The 14,098-nt window shown below is 40.2% G+C and overlaps 1 protein-coding gene and 1 pseudogene across 3 annotated transcripts in view; one reads left to right on the forward strand and one right to left on the reverse strand.

Annotated features, from left to right (window-relative positions):
- TENM3 (teneurin transmembrane protein 3) overlaps positions 1-14,098 on the forward strand; it is a 1,264,289-nt gene that overhangs the window by 639,981 nt on the left and 610,210 nt on the right. For both annotated transcript variants that reach the window (XM_081925878.1, XM_081925873.1), the window contains exon 5: positions 13,564-13,722. The gene's annotated coding sequence lies outside the window, so the exon portion shown is untranslated. The remainder of the gene's footprint in view (positions 1-13,563; positions 13,723-14,098) is intronic.
- LOC309377261 (elongation factor 1-gamma pseudogene) lies at positions 8,913-9,641 on the reverse strand (annotated as a pseudogene). Its single transcript has one exon. The product of its transcript is annotated as an elongation factor 1-gamma pseudogene (transcript).

Below are 14,098 nucleotides of genomic sequence, written 5' to 3' on the forward strand. Positions count from 1 at the left end.
AGGTGGATCAAAAGCTAGCAATCATATAGCAGATTCCTTCTATGCCAGGTGTTCACTTTGTGGTGCCTTTGTCAACCCATGGTGTAAAGCTCCCCTGCCCTGTTAGTAGAGGCCAGCATAAGATATGTTCATCACTTGTTTAGGGTCTAGTCTATTGAATGACTCTGATTTCTCTAACACAGGCATAGGCAAACTTGGCCCTCCAGATGTTTTGGGACTGCAACTCCCATCATCCCTAGCTAACAGGACCAGTGGTCAGGGATGATGGTAGTTGTAGTTCCAAAATATCTGGAGGACCAAGTTTGCCTATGCCTGCTCTAACAAATAATGGTAATGTAATCGAGAAGCTTACCACTATTCCTCCATAACATGCCATCCTAAATAGCATACAAGTATCTTGAGTAAATAGTAACTATTTACTCAAGATACTTGTATGCTATTTAGGATGGCATAGTTAGGTTCATTTTGCGGATTTTCTGTTGCGAACGCGGCAAACCCCGAAGTGTATACTCCCGGGTTTCTCCACACACGCAGAAGCATTCTTCGTGCATGCGCAGGAGTGCTCTATTACGTCACGCGCACACACGGAGGTGGCGCTCTACTTATGGACTTTTCAGGATGCGAATGGCGCCCCGGAATGGATTGCGTCTGTAAGTAGAGGTACCACTGTATAGGGAAGTGGGAACACCTCTTAACTCATGTGTTGCAGTTGAATAGGATTAGTCAGAATCTTGGAATGGACCCAATTATGCCAGGCTTTGGGGCTCTTTTCCCCAAAAGTAGATCACTAGCTAATAACGGATTTATTTTAAAATAGCAATCAACCATGTCAGAATGAACTTTTTTGATGCATAATATTGGCAAGGGGCAGCCCACTGCTCCAAGTTCTTGGCAGATGCAAGCATCTTTCACTTCAGTGGAACAGACGTCAGTGAAGTATCTTTACAAGTGAAGCCAAGTGGAATTTAGAATGTCGTTTTTACTTATTTTTTCTATTACAATATGAATGATTTGCAAACTGTAGATCTCTCTTTTTGTTTGGATTGACACTCATTACCTGGGTTAAATATACATTTCATAAGCATTGGGGAAACAGTGCAATATTCCTTCCTATTCAAAACTTTATGAGAAAAGGCCAGTTTTTAACCAGAGGGGAATTCCTTGAAGATAAATATTAATTTATGTGAGAAACAGCTGTAAGTTTTGATGCCCAGTGATCAAAACTAGTGGGTGTCCCTACTTAATCTGTTCCAGATAGTTTGTTACAGAAGCCAGAGAAGGAAATAGTGTGAAAGCGACATGAAAAGAAGTAGCCTTGACCTCAGAATACATATTTTCTGGTCACATTGCTAATTTGCAACAGTGATCACAGCTATATGATCCCCAGACATGACTCAGAGCTCTGGTAGTCTCTGATTCAGAACTGAGGTGCCAAATTGAGAAGATTCAGACTTCTCCAACTGTAAAAACTATGCATGCTCTGTTTCAGTAGCTTAAAAGATTTAAAGACTGATACCTGTTTGCCTTTTATCTATCTGATCAAAAAGAATTTCCATGCATAGGTTTAGAAACTGAAAGGACACTCTAGAAATGAATTAAAATCTTCAGATATGGCAATCAGGAGGTTTGGTGAAGCTTGGGGGGAAAAAACAAAAAACCCCTATTAATTATGCTGCAATAATCGGGATTGCTCCACATAACTGCTCTCCCTATGATCTTCCACTTCATGGTGAACAAGGCTCATGACAAATTAATTTTCTGAATAATTCACCATGAACACCAGGTGCCATTTTGATTAAAGCTATGTTCTTTCTACATGGAGTATGTATTGTGGACAGCAAAAGTTTGACTTGTACAACACAGTGAAGGATTCAGGTGCTCATTCACCACAGGTGATAGGGGAGGGGATAAATTGTTCAGCTTTCTGTTTTCAGAGTTATATGCAGGAAATAGGCAATGGTTTGTGGGTTAATAATGTTGAACTTGCCCTGTCAAGTTTACCGCTGAGCTTGTAAATCCACCCCCCCCAAAGAAACCCTATTGATTCTGACATGTCCTTAAAAGAGAAAATAAAAGATTTGTCATAATGTTGGTATATATTGTTTGGAGAAGAGGAATTTCAACTATTACTGTGTAATGATTGCACAGTCCCTTTTTGCACGTTCTTTCAAATTAGGCTATGAAAAATATAGATAGTTCATTGAGTTACATTCCTGTAAAGAACCATAAAATGTTAGTTACCCATTGATACCAAACTGTTCAAATTCACATATCAATGTTCTTACCACTTAAAAGATGCCAAGGCACACTTCAGTAAATAACCATTTTATTAGTAAATCATTTTAACAGTGAGTATGAGAAAAATCAAAATGGATTATTGTGATTTCAGAACAGCTACCTTATATATCAGTCTTGAAAAAGTTGTAGTTTGGCATAGAAAGCCGTGGATAAAGATCCAATGTTATATTTCTATCAGTGGCAGAGTCTGGGCTTGGTTGTAGTTTTGCTGCATCTGCAGACAAACAAAAAGGGTGTAATAGAATCAGAATTGTGGGGTTGGAAGGGAGCCCAAGGTGCAATCTCAACTAAATTATCCAGGACAGATGACCATCCAACCTCTGCTTTAAGAAACCTTCAGTGAAGGAGAGTCCACCACCTCCCAAGGTAGCTAATTCTTCTGTCAAACAGCTCTTACCATCAATAAGTTCTTCCTGATGTTTAGTCAGAGTCCCTTTTCTTGTAACCTGAAGTCTACACTCTGAAATAGGAGAAAACAAGCTTTTTCCATCTTCCATGTGACAGACCTTTAGATATTTGAAGATGGCTATCATATCTCCTATTGGTCTTCTCTTTTCTAGGCTAAACATACTCAACTCCCTCAACCATTCTTCAGAAGACTTGATGTGTATGTTGGAAACACTAACAGGAAGCTAGCTTCAGTGAATTAGAGTCTTGCATCATGAAATACAACTCATGCTGTATATTAGGAGAAGTGTTTAGAAGTTGCATGAAATTAATGCTCTTGGGTGGAACATGGTGGGCAGTACACAAGTTCATCCAAACAGGGGTAAATTTAAGAAACAGTACTCTGTGAAGGTACTGAAGGCAAGGAACAATGGAGCTACAGGAAAGCTTTTATTTGTTTATCTGGATCCTGTGCCTTAAGATTGAGCTATTCATGAATGTCTCTGTGCTAGCTGCAGCACATGTAGTGCTAATAAGCCAGTGGAAACAGGATACAGCACTATGCAAAGTTCAATGAGAATGAATGTGCAGGGTATAGATTTGATGAAAACTCATGTTTCACACAAAGTTCTGGAAATGCAGTTTCTGTGATCCACTGTGCTGTAAGCCTCTAAAAATACAATTGGCCAGAAAATAATATAGAAATTTATGTTCCATTGATTTTAGCAAAAACATTCAGACTTGGCAGCATTATACATATTTTCAACTAGGAAGAAGTCCAGAGTCGTTTCTTTGGTTAATGAACAGTTGGTACTCTTAACAACTACAATTTAATGGCTCCTGAAAGAACAATTAACAAACAGAATGAAACAATAAGAGATATTAACACCTTGGGGAAATCTACACTTACTACAGAGGTATGGTTTGGGTTTCTAAGCAAAATAATTGCATTGGTTATGTATCTTTCATCTACATTTTCTTTTTTCTTTAGAATAAAAGGCAACTTTTTATTTGTTCTTTTTCTCTTTGCATACTTTGTTGAAATAGTCCAGTTAAAGCTCATCAAATGTTCATAAAAAATATTTCAATAAAATAAAATTAACAACAACAAATAGAACAGCCATAACTTAGAGAGCCTAACAATATCAATGAAACCTTTGGTTCCAGATCCATTGTCTTTCATTAAGCAGTAGAGGCTGGTGGACCCTAAACTTGGTGTGGCTGCAAGGAGGTCTCCATCCTTTTCCCTTGAAAAAGTAACAGTGGGTACATAAGGGATACAGTTGTAGAAGTATTTAGCACCCAAAGTGTATTTCCCTTGTTCCGAAGGGGTTTCTGCTGCTACAGTTGCTACTCTGCTGGGAGAAACAGATGTGGCCCTGCATGTTCTGGTTCTGTCCCTATCCTCCTCTGCAAAGACACAGTGGAATCGTAAACATTGCAATTTTGTTAACACTTAGCATTTAAGTATCTCACCTTGGTTCAGAAGGGACCCTTGCTGTCACAATTGTAGGTTCATGCCAAAAAAACTCAGAAATACATTACTAAGAAATAAATCTCATTGAATTTCATGGGGATTGTTCCATGATATATGCAGGATTACACTCTGAATACTTGCAAAAGCATTTTGAAATTTTGCGAAAGGGGTTAAATCAAAGCATCTGCTTCTGTTGTCAGCAGGTAAAAAACCCCCACAAATCTAAGTTGTGATTCACTTGGGGATACAGTGGTACCTTGGTTCTCGAACTTAATCCATTCTGGGAGTCCGTTCAGCTCCTGAAACCATTTGAAAATCAAGGTGCAGCTTCCGATTGACTGCAGGGGCTTCCTGCACTCAATCAGATGCCACGTCCGGATGTTTGGCTTCCAAAAAACGTTCGCAAACTGGAACAATAAAAACAAAGGGCTTGCCCTGTTTTACTTTTTGAGAGAGAAAGAGGCTGGAGAAAAAGACTAAACCTTGGCTTTGGAGATTTGGATTGTGGGGGGTCAGAAACCTGGCAAGGTTATGCCCCACTTTGCCCATAAGAGGGACCTCCCCTGCCATTAAGTGACAATAATCTTTAAATTATTTAAGGAGAATACATTACACCCAAAACAGTCTCAAAACTGACTTGAAAGAAATGCATTCTTCAAAGCAGTTTCTTCTTCTTTTAATCATTCCAATGGATATAGTTAAATACTTGTCTTAATTCAGAGTGATTTAATACCTTAGTCCTGGGCAGTTCTCCAAGTTGTACTTTCTTATGGCTTCTGAATGAAATAGAACAAGTCGTGCATTAAGTCCCTCTTTACATCTTGTTAGATTCTGCTTATTTATATAAATATTTTATACTGCTTTTCCACCTGTTTGAAGCTGTGCTTCTAAATGTAAATGTAGATTGGACATTTGTCCTTCTTATATTTGAAGTTCCCAACTCAGTTTTCAAATCTGTCAGGATCTTGTTGGATTTTTAGGCTATTTTCAAAGTTGTTAGTAATTACTTTCAGCTTTGTATCATTTGCAAATTTTGTGAATCTACTTCATCTAGGTCATTTGTGTGTAGATGAAGAACAGTACCAAACCAATTGATCCTTATTATTTATTTACTACTTGAAAATGATACATTTATTCATCTTTGAGTGTCTTCCTTCTTTCCTTCTTCTGAGGTGATCAAGTTGGCATACATATAGTTACCTCTATTTCATGTTCACAACAACTCTATGAGGTAGCCTGTTCAGATAGACTTGTCTAAGGACCTCAAGTGAGCTTCCTGGCTGAGTGGAAATTCCAATACAGTGGAACCTCGGGTTACATACCGTCCTCCTTACGAACGGTTTGGGCAATGAGCTCCGCTAACCTGGAAGTAGATGCTTCTGGTAGCAAACTTTGCTCCAGGATGTGAGCGGAAGTCACGCACCAGCGGCACGGTGGTAGTGGGAGGCCCCATTAGCAAAAGCATGCCTCATGTTAAGAATGGTTTCAGGTTAAGAAAGAACCTCTGGAACAATTAAGTCTGTAACCGGAGGTACCACTAAATAGGTCTTTCTAATCTTAGTCTAACATTCTAGTCAGTACACCATGCTTCCCCTCTACTTGATTCTGAGATTTCCAAGGCTTTTCCTTATAAGTTGTGAAATAATTTCCTTGTAGATTTATATTGATGTATATTATGTAAGTATTCATTAATGTACTTCCTTAACATTTTTACCAGTATCCCTTATTCTTCTTATTCCTATCTGTATTGTCATTGTCCAAAATAAAAAAGTTTATGAGTTTATGGCACCTGCATTGTATCCCTTTCTGCTTGAGCCAGCAGCCCACATCTTAAAGGCTATTTTTTTCCTTCTAGATGCCTCACTGTACATCTGAAATAAACCTGACCCTTATACTAATAAAAGGAGACTTGGCCAGCAGCCAGGTTATGTGCGGGAACCTGCCTACTGAGTGGTAATTTGCTTCCTTTGTGCTCTGTACCCTGATCTGTGCCTTGGATAGGCCATTTCACAACAGTTGTCAACAGCTTTTTTCATGCCACACTCAGACAAATGAGTTGCCATGGGATAGACAAGCAAAACCATGTATAGAGGTGAGGTACACAGCTGCAGGGTATCTACCCTTTGCACTATCCATTTTTCTGCTCACTGTGCTTCCTGCCAGCCCTCTCAAACTGGACTCCACGGTTACCATTGCTATGTCTGGGTGAAAAGGGAGGGGCACCAACCTTCTCTGGTATTTGGCACTAGCTTAATGAAAGTGTTGAAGTTAGAAATTGGAAAATGTTAGGTCTCACTGGATAGTAGCCTATGATGAGATATGTGTTTGTAACTGGCTTGTTATGCTTGGAATCTAACACTTTGTTCCTTGTTTAAAGCAAACGCGTGACCTTCCTTCAATTTCTTAGTCATTCCCCTATTTTTATATTTCCATAGTTCTGTATTTCTTAATGTCTGCGTAAAGCAGGGTTGGTTTTTTTTTTTTCTTTTTGAGGTTAATATGAATGTTATATAGGAAAGAGTCCTGGCCCAAGTAACACCCATATTCATTCTGAATTTGCAGAGATGACTTGTGAGGCGTGCAATCCATGAATCTTTTCCTAGAACATTGCATACACTGAAAAGGACATGGCACAGGTGGATGGTGGTTGTGCTCCTCTTGAAAGAGCATCTTCATAGCTTGGAAATACTTCTGGGACAAGCATTGTTTCTAGAGGCCCAGGTACAGAGTTCCTTACTAGCAACAGGTTCACTAACTTTAACTCTTCCCGGAAGGGATAGCCTTCCCATAGTGATCTCATTTTTCCTAGTTTACTTTCCCAGCAGTGATAATGAGGTCTGGGCTTAAGGAGGGCACCAATTTGCTACTCCTTTGTCTCATTGTAGCGCTAGCCCTGTTGTCAGGTGAAGTTTGACATGTGGCAATGGGAGAAACAGTCACAACAGGGAACTATGGCTTAATTCAAGCTGGGAACTTTGCACTGGATATGACAAGTAATGGAAGGAGTGGAAGGATGAGGAAAGAGCACTCAGACTTGACACTGAACTGGACTCTATAGAGTTAACTACATAAAATCTATTTTTTTCTTAATCATGCAAGTAAGGCAATATTGTTCCACAGTTATTATTTTGCCTTTCTTTTTCTAATCAGGAGTTAGAATGTCTGCACAACCAAAACAAATTAAGTTACAATATAAAAGTGGGATAGGTGAGGAATGTGTGACAAATGGAAAGGATAATTGGGGAGTCTGGGACAGCAAAATGCTGAAGCTGAAGTTATCACATACAGGTGCATCCTTATTTTAAAGTGAGCATCCTCTTTCTTTGTTCATTAGAGTCAGCAGCGGTTGTTGTCTGACAAGCACAAAACACTGAGCTTCAGTTGCCTGATTAATGATTTCCAGCCACCATGTGGGTGCTCTTGATTGCCAAAGAATCATATACAAAGTAGTTTCAGTACTGATAAATTCAGGAGCTGTCTTTGTTTATCCCAGAATTGTTGTCCATAAGACATTTTCACATGTAATATGCAGCATAATTTTCACCTGTACACAAGCCAGCTAACTATATTTTCTCTCATTCTCTGTGTATGTTGCTGTCAAGTCTATAGAAGCCATTAGTGTCTTGTTCCGAAATAGGATATGTTTGTTGTATTTCAGATTTTCAGCATTTCCCCCCAGATACATGGACAGTGATTCAACAGTAACCAATGTTAGTTATACTCAGAGTAGACCCATTGAAATAAATGAACCTACTCTATGACTTAGTTACCACTCATTGTATTACAGTGAGAGCTCTTTATATTTGATTATTAGATGGATATTAAGTGCAACATGGCAATTCTTAAAACACCCAATTACTTATGTGAATCAGCTTTAACATCTCAGACATCATAAAGCAATATTATTATCATTATAATTATTAATTCAATGTCTTACCCACCTTTCACTGTAAGGTCACAGGGCACGTAACAGCAGTTTCAAAATAGAATATTAAAAACTGTTCAAAGCAATTTACAATCACAAGAATAGGGTGGGTTCTGAAATATACCTCTCAAGTGTCAAAAGAGCAGGGCAAAGATGTAAATTTATGCCCAAGGCTAGTTCCAGGATTTTCCCATAAGGATATATAGGATGGACTGAGCTGTCTAGTTCAGACCAAGGACAGAAATTCAGGGGACAAATCTCACCACCTATGGAAGTGACCTTGATAGGCCAGAGCAAGTCAGAAGATACTTCCTGCTCTTTTTTTTTTTTTACTAGCACACTCAGGTTTTTAAATTCACATCTTTGAATGTCACGACATCTCTCCCTGCTGAGTTGTTTCTAATGGTGGCAGGAGCTCTCACCGCTCCTTTGGAGACTCAGTGGCATAGCGTGGGGGTGCAGGGGGGCCAGCCGCACCGGGCACAACATCTGGGGGTTAGGGTTATGGGGCGCAAATCCACGGGTTGGGGGCACAAATTACTTGCCTTGCCCCGGGTGCTGACAACCCACGCTACACCACTGTGGAGACTACAACGGCCTTCCTTAGGTCCATGGTTTTGGGAACAGTCCGTCCCCCCTCGCCAGCTCTCTGGCAGCATCACTTGAAGATCTTTCCCTGGTTGAAGGCTTTGCCAGCGTGCTTAAACTCACCCTCCCACAGGAAATACTCCTTCACCATCATCTTGCACTCCTTGCTCTGCAGGTCCAGCTTCCGCCAAGTGTAGGATTCGTAATCCACCTGCCAGTCAGGGCTCAGCAGAAAGGTTAGCTCCTGCCCACGGAAGACCCAGATGCCAGAGATGCACCTGGCATTGTTGGTGCCAAGTTCTCAGTAAACTTCTTGGCATCAAACTGTGCCATCTTCTCGCACAGTTTCACCTCTCCCAAGACAGCCTTGAACTGAGGCTGGTTTATGCAGGTCACAAACCAGTGGTTGACGTTTTTGTACGGCTGGTGGAAGAATGGCTCCAAAACCTGCTTATAAAGCCAGATAATTGTGATGTCAGCCAGTGTGGTGCATTCCCCCACCAGGAATGTCCTGGTCTTCAAATGGGCACCGAGGAGGGCAAGAATCCACTTTACTTGCTCCTTGGCATACTCTGTAGTCTGTTTGTTGTAATGCATGATGCCCAGTGTGGGGAAGACCCCACGTGCTGGCAGGAGGGACAATGTGGCTGTCCGCAACGCTCACCCACTGGATGATCTGGGCAGCTGCCTCCTTGGTGGGTCCTCGCAGCTCCTCATTAGGCATTGCTCTCAAACATGCTCTCAAACATGCAGAATCCATCGTCTCCTTCAAAGGCTGGAACCTTCCCAGCTGTGAATTTCTTCAGGAACTCTGGGGTCTTGTTAGTCTGCCCAAAGTGGAATTGGGGTGGGGTGGAGCGGACCTTGATCTTGGCACCACTGTACTGGGCAGCTATGAGGGCTTTGAATGCCCGCCAGTTCTCGGGATAGGTGTAAAGAGTCCCGGCCGCTGCCATCTTAGCGAGGAAAGGACTACTTCCTGCTCTTTTAAAGTACTTTTAGGTCCAGTTTGCTCACCAGTCTGAGCAATAAAGAGAGATTTACACAAATGCCTTCACTTTTTTCCTCCTCCCACTGCATCTCCACTTTTGCCTCAGCTCAGACTGCTTATTACTGCCCCAAGTCAATCATGTATGAGCAGGGCAAGCCATCACAGTACCAAGGGTGGAAATGTCTTGCATGAAAAAGTGCAGCACACTGTGGCATTTCTTTCTAAATGTCATTAAAAGCAATGTTTCCTAAAGGTGTGTCAGGCTACGCTAGTGAGTTTCAGGAAGATAGGAATGAATAGAATACTGTGATCTCCAATAAAAAACTGAGAAGGAGAATTCCTAGTAAAATGATATAATGAGAAGAGCATGGCAGTAATCATCCCCCAAAAATGTTTCATTCATGTATTCAAATACTTCTGAATGGGAACCATTGCTTTATCAAATCTCTCAATGTTCCTTATTTTTGTATGAAAGGGTTTACAATATCTATTGTACCACACAAGGATTTTCTGTGGTCAAGACACATATCAGGCTAGTAGGCATATTTCTTTCATGTGACAAAAGTACATTGAGATGAATCCATCTACTTCTTATAATTATTTCATGGCAGCACATGATGTCCAATGGTTCCCAGCATGAGTCATTTAGAATATTTAGTACCACTGTGTTGACATTCTGCCAGGCACTTGCTGATAGCCGTGTGTAAGGAGTTTTGTTGCTGGATTTGATTCGCCTCAAAGCAGGTCGCAAATCTCAGTTACAGTTCAGTAGATCATCGAGATTTTATTGTTTAAGTTAGCTCTGTTTTTCTGGCTTGCTTCCAAAGCCAAAACTCAGAGTGTGGGTTCAGAGGGAAACATGAAGGGAAGGGCTGAAAAGGCAACCTGCTGCTAATGTGTAATTCGTAACTTGGTTCCGACTTTGACATTGTCCCCTGTGGAATGACAGCAGTTTAAATGGTTATAAAATTCATATCTTTGTTTAGAAGAACAAAGATTTTCTGTCGGTTCTGCAGGTTGATGTGTTTCTCATTCTTGTCATACTCTTAATCAAGGGATACAACTGACATGAATTGTGCTAAATATTACTAGCAGGAAGCTGCAGATAACAAGGCTCTCAATATAAGTTAAAATGACAAACCACTGGCACACCTTTCCATGTTGAAATAAAAACCACCTACCGTGTCTGTGTGTAAAGAAAATCACAGGCGCTAGAGAAAGGGATATTGGGTACACAAAAACATTTTAGAGAGAGCTACCCTTCTGTTTTCCCCTGCCCCATTTTGTTTCCAGTGGTGGTATGTGTCACTCAGTTTGTTGCAGTCAAGAAATAGTGTGGAAGTAAGGCATAGATCTCCAAGCATTTGCTATGTACCAGGATCATTGGATGTTTCCACCACATTGTTTGCCTATGTAAGGAACAACAAGGCTGTGGATTACTAAATCTTTCAGGTTACAGAAACTCCATTTGGCTCTGAAAGGCTGCTCCTGTGGTTGACTTTTCTCCCCAGTTGGCCTTAATTATTCAGAAGCACTCTCTGTTTTGAATGTGACCACTCCTGGGATGAAACCATCTGAACCATCTTTGAGATTTAGAGCTTTCTCAAACTGTACTATAACCCCCTGTATTCACCTGTATATGATTATCGTGAACAAATCAAGATATAGCTGTAAACAAGGTTTTGTGCTTTGTTGGTAATTGTGACTAGATCAGGACTAGATCAGTTGTTAAAAACTGCATTTAATTTGTGCCTTTTTTCCAGAGCTGAAGCACTCTGGGCATGTACTAACATTAAGATACTTTCCTGATCAGGACATTTGGTCTTATCCAGAGTTATAAACTGCTACTGAGCTAAATTATAAACTGCTACTGAGCTAAACGCAGTGTGCCATTTCCTATCTCACTTACCTGGGATACTGATTCCCAATAGCCACATCCTTTCTGTGATCTCACATAGAAATAAGGATGCTAGACACAAAGGTTGGATGAACTGGACCACATTTATTAATTTTAACACAACACGGAACTGCAATAGGGAACCAGGTGCTGGGTGCTAACTACTCATAACAAACTGTAGGTGTGTCAGGGCTTATCCATACTTACTGTTTGCCCCTCTCTTTCCAGGTGCAGTTCCACGCTTAAAAGCTCCATGCCCAAGACTCAACAGTGAAACACAGATCCCCTAGTATTCAGAGGCATCTTAGACACATACGTCTCTATTAAACTTCATGCAGATATCCAAGCTACATACATGGAAGTAATGCCTGTTCAATTGGAGGCAGGGAGGGATAGATGATACTGGGAAAGCTCATTCTGAACCATCCCTGAAGATTCCCAAAGCCAACTGTATCTAGTTTAGAATGAGTTTGTAAATCTTTCTTGTTTTATCTTTTGTTAACCGCTTTGAGGTTTTTACAATCAAGCAGTGTATAAATTTTAATGAAATAAATAAATAATATAAAAGTCTCCCCAAGAAAACATTCACCATGTATTTAGAAAGACCTGTTCCATAGTTGCCCTAGTAGTGACTTGGGGAAAGGTGGGGGTTGTGAGTGAGGTTGGGAATGGACAAACTTTTCGACCTGACCCTTACTATCGGGGTAGAAAAAGTTGTTACAGAGTACCTGCATTTTGTTCTGTCAGCTCTGCAGCTGTTATTAGGTATATATCTGGTACACTCTTTAGGTAGTAAATTTATAACGTACACAATGGCCATGTTTCCCAAAACATCCTTGCTTTTTAATAGTGTGACTGTGAAATACAATGGCAATGAAGAACTTGTATTCTGTTATTTTAGGGCAGCTAGTTAATCTATTCCACATTCTGACGCATCTTCCTATTGTGCTATGTCTCCCTGAAACAACTGCCTTTATAATTATTATTAATTATGTCATGTAAAGGGTACACTGTGTACTTTGGCTTCTGTTCTCAGCTATCTGTAATATTTCAGGGCTGAAATCCTCTTTTACTTCTAACTACCAGATTATTATTCCTGAATTTTACTCTTACTGCTCTTCTTGTTTTTAAGGTCTTTTAATGCCCCTGGTTTAGTTTGGTTTTGGCCAGTGACTGAAGAATTTGTTCCTCTCTTTCCAAATGTAAATGCATTTTAATTTCTCCCCCCACCCCTCTTGTTTGCTACATATGAGCTATTAGCTGACATGTTTATTTTCTAGAGTCTGGACCAGCTTTTAAAATTTGTTTTGCCTCCTTCAATTTATAAATGTTATAATCAATTATTTAGCTATCATTTCCCATGTGAGTCCTAAGCAGAATAGTTGATAGCCCTCACACAGGCCATTCGAAGAGACAGGCGTCTCTGAAGCAGCTGACACTGGTGAGCCCAGCTAGTTTCCAACCTCTCTTGAGTGCCAGAGTTTTGAGGGCCAGCCAGCAATTGCACATTTCGTTCATCACTCAGCCAATGAAAAGGATGTGTTGTGCAAGTCTCTTCACTCCCCTTTGCTGAGTTTGCATTGTTTTGCCCATTGCATATTCAGCCTCAGGGTAGCATTGAAAGAAAAAGCTGGCCATCAGAGAGAAATACCCTCAAACTACAGCAGTGTAATTGCACTCAATCAGCATCAGCTTAGCATCAATAATTAGGCAGGGGCCCAATAATAAAGCTGGCATCTAGGCTAGCCAGTGAAAACATGAGTACTACTATAGAACTTAGACACAAATGCTTTCAGGCAAAATTAACTTCATATGAAGAAACTACTTCTTTAGCTATTGCACTTGAATATGAGCAGGAGATTCATTGCATTAACATGGTATTTGTGTTAATAATGTTTTCTTTCTCATCCTTATTGAAGTTTCAGCTAAATAATTTTATTATTTTGCTTGTGACATGCTGTCTTTTCGAATCTAATTAAAACCTACTTTTTCGTCCTTAGGTGGAAAGAGAACTCTGCAGAGATGAGCTCTTAATTAATGCACAGGGTCCCTGCGAGTCCCACCTCTCAACAGAAGTGATTGACATCCAAGGATACATAAATTACACTAATTGAGCTTTGCATCTACGCAATCTTTCCACAACCAACTCATCGGAGGAGGTAAGTGAGCAGACCAGCATAAAAAGTTACTTCAGCATGCCTGTGTGCTTTCCCTTTGGGGGGAAATATTTCCAGATTACTGAACATATGTTTCTACAGAAGACAGATTTTCTCTTCACTTTCTCTTCACTTTACTTTTTATTTAAAAATATTAGCATCTTAATACAGCCACTTACTCACCACACATATCACGACTGCTGGCAGCAAAATGTTACAAATCAGCGACATTATACAAATAATCACTTGGCAACACTAGTTGATTTTAAATTGTATTGAATCATTTCTTTATCTAACTAGGTGGGGATAATAATTAGTCTTAACTACAGATAATCTCTGTCAGAGTTTAGAGGCCATGTCACTTGCCTCAAAGGTCCTG

The sequence above is a fragment of the Podarcis melisellensis genome (genome assembly GCF_964234715.1).
Source record: "Podarcis melisellensis genome assembly, chromosome: 9".
NCBI classification, from domain to species: Eukaryota; Metazoa; Chordata; class Lepidosauria; order Squamata; family Lacertidae; genus Podarcis; species Podarcis melisellensis.